Raw genomic sequence first — 5,533 nt, forward strand, 5'->3', positions numbered from 1 at the left:
CTCATTAGAGTTATTATTAATCGCAGAAACATTAGCTACATTAGCAGTGCTAAGATTATCTAATTTTTGGCATATAGAGGTCAGTTGAGCTTGCAAAAAGGATACAGAGTCAACACTATGCTTCCCCTTGTTAGCAAATCCTCTAGGATTCCCATATTGGGAATTATGTATCGCCATATCTTCAATAACCTGACCTGCATCATCAACATTAAGATTCATAAATCTCCCACCAGCCGCAGAATCTAAAATTATTCTAGAAGAATTTCCAATGCCATTGTAAAAGGCTTGGATTAACTTCCATTGTGCTAAATTATGGTGGGGGCATTCTCTTTGTAGGTCCTTGAACCTCTCCCAAGCCTCATATAAAGATTCATCGGCTTCTTGGGCAAAGTTCTGAATCGCACTCCGTAGTACGACTGTTCTCTCTGCAAGATAATACTTGTTATAAAAATTCAAAACCAAAGTTTCCCAGTCAGTTATACCAAGTGCAGTTCTATTTAAGCCATTAAACCACAATTTAGCTTTTTCAGTTAAAGAGAAGGGAAAGAGAATCTCCCTGATTTGGTCTTGTGTGACCCCGGCTTGCCTGATGGTATTACAATATTGACAATAGTCGGCAATGTGGAGATTTGGGTCTTCACCCTTGGCTCCACTAAATTGCTTCCTCTCTATCATCGTTATAAATTGGGGTTTAATTTCAAATTGTACCCCATCAAGAGCCGGAGTGGGAGTGAGATGTGGAAAACCTGTAAGTTTGGGTTGTGAGTAATCACTGAGCTTCTTTGGAGCCGTCATCTCTGATTCTGGATCTGATGATACCTCTGAATCGCTAGAACCAGTTGGAGGGTCTCGGTGATTATTAATATCACCAGAATCCGCCAGGATTTGCTTGTAGAGATTTTTCTGTCTATGGAAGGAACGTACGATCTCAGGATCGAATGGGATGTACCCTGATCTGGAACACCTGGGCATAAACAAAAAAAACTAAAAGCAAATATGAGATTTGCCTCAAAGAACTGACGTTCTCTAAGACAAAAAGAAATAACCTAAACTACAAAAATAATCAGAAATAAAAATAAAACCGTTTCCCCGGCAACGGCGCCAAATTTTGACAGGGTAAAGTCGTATCCCCAAATCAAAAGTAATTTCTAAACCCTCTAACTAATGTAGATAGGGAAGTAGGGTCGAATCCACAGAGAAACGGATCTTTCTATTCCTAATTAACTAATATAATCTAGATTATGAGGTAACCAATATGTGAATTTGAATAATAAACTAAACTACGGAGATCAAGAATAAGGAGAAAATAATATATAAAAGGATCTAGGGCATAGGTTCACCAATAAATAATATTCCAGGGTAGAATATAATAATCATTCATCAACGCATACATTAATCAGATTATAAAGGGCTTTCGTTACGTATTATAATCACACAATTAATTTACCGGCATTAAATCTCATCTTTCGAATCTCGACCTAACCATTTATAAATTAACCTGCCTATTAAAACTAGACCTAAACATCAATTCTCATCTGTCGAATCTCGAATCAATATTGTCAAACTCATGCATAAAAGATCAGGCCTAATCTAGTCACAGAGCATTAAATCAATCAATAGGAAATCAATCTAGCATTGGTAATCAACAACAATAAACTACCCCTTCATATTATTTATGGATCCCCATCAACCCTAGAAATAGAACTACTCACACATAATAAAAACTAAACTAATCAAAGCAATAAAGCAAGACATGATTAAAGGAATGGAATAAACAACTAAGATTAAGAGAAGAGAAATAATTACCAAATAAACCTGGAATTAAGAGTAGATTAAGAACAAAGGTATAAGAGAGAGAATCTAAGAAAACAATTAAGAGAGTAAAGAGAGAGAGAGAGAGAGATAGATCCTAAAATCGTATTACAGAAGAGTATTTATACTACGTACAAATCCTCAACTAAAACAAACTTAAACGACGAAATTAACCCCTAATATTTACACGCGCCCGATCGGGCGCGCCTTTTGCTCTTCAGTATGAAACTCGCGCCCGGCCGGGCGCGTCACCGGGCGCCGACCTTCGCTTCTCCCGCCCGGCCGGGCGCGCCTCCGGGCGCCAGCCTCTTTAGCCGGGCGGCTCTCTTGGGCCACTAATTGGACTACGATTGGGCTCCAATTTTTTGGGCCAATCTGGGTTTCCTCTTCCGGTCTTGAATACTCGGTCCAAATGCCCCGGTATCACCTATACCGAGCCCTTAATCACCGGTTCGATGGCTCTAACCGGCCCTGGGCTATAAAAACTGGTCGTGCTTCTCCAATGCTCGTGATTGCTCCAAAATATCTCGGGAAAATACTCCAAAAGTGTAAATCCCTGCAAAAGTCAACCAAATCTAGGAAAACACTAGAAAACACCAATTAGTAATAAAAGTGGCTCCAAAGAGCCAAAAACACTACTAATTATGACCAAGGGACAGGGGTAAAATACTATATAAAATAGACACATCAATGTCAAAGGAATCCACTAATATATCCGGAAGCTCTATACTTGAGCTTCAAAGTAGGTCTATAGTTCGATCATGCATCATTCATGCATACCCATGTGATTGACCGAGCTTCACTACGCTCCTATAGCCCAAGAAACAGCGTTATCCAATCAATCTTACATGCTAGTCCATTTAAAGAGATCATTTATGTCCACTTTAATGACTCTAGACTAGGAACTGGAATAATATATGGATTTTGTTCACCTATGGGGTTTCATTCACCAGGTTATTTAAATAAACTAACCTGATGAGCCCATCAATCCATAATTATTTTGGACATTTTATTTAATATTGAAACCATAATTAAATAAGATTGAAACTTTTGTTTCAATTGATAAACATAATTCTGCAAGTTAATGTATTACTTATGTGACATGTTTTCTCAAAACATACACAACTTAAATTACATAACTTGCTTCAATCCAAGAATCTTAGTATGACTCTCATACCTTGGTCATGGAAGGGGTTTAGTAAGTAGTGTTCATGAGACATTCTCATAAACATGAATTTTGCAATTTCTAAATTTTATAATAATAATATTCACCTCCATACACTAAGAATTTTCCTTTGCCCTTTCGCAAGGAATTTAGGAATTTTCTAATTTGAATTCCAACGTTACATTGGATTTCAATTGAAATTCATCATCACTGGTTCTTTAAAACATGTGAATTAAATAAACGAGTATAGTCCATGATATGCATGATGCATCCTTCGCAAATTGCATAAGGAGCATCACTCAAAACATTAATTTCATTAACCTTTCTCAAAGAATTGAATCTTTAATCAATGTGTCATGTTACATGGGATTGAAACTCTTTCAATATAATGTTGAACCTTATAAGAATCTTATCAATATAAGTTTCTTAACCAAGCTCAAAACATACTTTAAAACCTATCTCTATAGATCTTGAATCCCAACTGTACTCATCTTCCTCTTCCAAGTTTTCATACAAAATGCATTAACCATCACTTGACTGTTCAAGAAATGAATTATCACTCTTTATACTAGACCAAGAAGACTGTATAGCTCCCACTAAACATCTTGTACACGCACGACCTTTTCTTCATTTTACGAGAACATCAAACGATTTGATTAACTCACAAAATTAAGAACATTAATCAACTCCATGATGCTAACTTCAATCCATTTATGCATCCTTAGGATTATTGGATTTTCAAAATCAATTCTGATTGTATCATGAACCATTTCAAGAAAGCGCTTTGAAATCCATCTACCAAATCTCATAAGGTAGAAATCACTAAAATATCTTTAATAGATCTTTGTAATATGACTAATGTAAAGGTTTCATCGCAGTCATATTCATACTATGAATTAGTTAAATCCTTTAACAAGTCTTTATTTTGTTTAGAAAACACTTTTCTCTCATGTCCGTTTTGCTTATTATGGGTCTCACCCAATTAGGCAAATTATTCAAGTGTCATACACTTGCTTACAGACTTAGAATCTATTTCAGATTTTGTGGTTTTTAAACCACTTGGAGTTATAACTTGTCAAATCATCTTTGTTACTTGCATAATCATCATGTTCCAAAATGAATGTTTTAGAACTCTTAATCAATATGAAATCATATTTCTTTGACTAAGTTTTACATATGCTAGTCATCATTGTGGGTTTTTATGCAACAATTGAAACTCATACAACAACTTTGTTTAGCTTTCAATGAGAAACGACAATTTGAGGATGTGCACTTGGAATGTACTACCTTCGACACATGGTTATTATTCCCATTACACTTAATGAGACCACGCATTGTCATTTGTAACATGAGGTGAATCATGCTCATATTGTTGCTTTTATTCAAATACTTCTCAAATTTCTTCAAGATTTTTGAATTAGCTTTTCTTGAACTCTTTCAAGGCTCTCGAACTTTTCAAGATTCTTATACTCCCACTTGCCTTTTGAGGAGGCACATTTAGCATAGGGTGAACCAACCATGGTTTGAGCCATGTTTGTTTGTTGCTTTTCTCGAACTCTTTCGAGATTTATACTACTCCCACTTGACCTTTTAGAACAATTTCCATAAGGGCACCTACTTGAGCAACAAACATTTTGTGCTAAGTATGGTTTTTGTAGTAGTACCCTGTGCTCCATATAGGAAATGATCGTGCATTAAACGATTTAATACAACTTTTATTCCTTGTTTTGTAGAAAGACTTTATAAGAATGTTTCTTATCCATATCATATATGAAACCTTTACTACATTTTGATTTGACGTATGTAGTTTTGTTTAGTTTTGTAGCTTATCTTAAAAGTATATCCCTTGAACAATGGTTGGAAGATAGGTAATTTTCATCCATTATCAAAATATATCTCATATAGATTAATAGCTCCTTCTATAGACACTTCATAAGGTTATCTTTCGGAGTTTGTTGTAAAACGATTTCACAACTCTTGGATGTTTATCAAGGTATTGGCTTAAATTCTCATTATTACGATCATATCACAATACTTTGAATATATTGCCAAATAAATGTCTTGACTCAAATTTTCACAATTACAATCATATTGTAATGTAATCATTATTTTGTCAAGTTGATTTTGAACTTCATACTGAACCTTTTGAACTTTTCAAAATTTTCATAGTTATGCTTCAACTAAGCACAAGTGATCATATCACAAATGAATTTTCATTATCCGTCTCTAGCCTTTCAAACTTTGGTTTTCTTACATCGATATGTATTCGACCTTGAGTTCACATCATCATTTCTCTAAATGGTGACTTTGTCAAAAAATTTCAAATTAGAATGATATTTACATATATCAATGGATTCATAACCCAACGATATTGAAAGTCCATCCCTTTGGATCTTCCGCATGCAATGTTCATTTTTCATTCGAATTATTGACATATTAGAGACAATTTATATATAGAAATGGTTTAATAATTTCTATCATATAGAACTTTAAACCTATTTAGCAATTCAAAACATATTATGACTCAATGAAGCATGGAATAACATTTATTTTACG

The 5,533-nt window shown here is 34.7% G+C and overlaps 1 non-coding gene across 1 annotated transcript; it reads left to right on the forward strand.

Annotated features, from left to right (window-relative positions):
- Positions 1 to 307: 307 nt before the first annotated feature.
- Positions 308 to 414, forward strand: LOC145561077 (small nucleolar RNA R71). Its single transcript, XR_014093662.1, has one exon. It is a non-coding gene; the product is annotated as a small nucleolar RNA R71 (small nucleolar RNA).
- The last annotated feature ends 5,119 nt before the right edge of the window (positions 415 to 5,533 follow it).

Source organism: Chenopodium album, chromosome 9 (genome assembly GCF_948465745.1).
Source record: "Chenopodium album chromosome 9, dcCheAlbu1.1, whole genome shotgun sequence".
In the NCBI taxonomy this organism is placed as follows: domain Eukaryota; kingdom Viridiplantae; phylum Streptophyta; class Magnoliopsida; order Caryophyllales; family Amaranthaceae; genus Chenopodium; species Chenopodium album.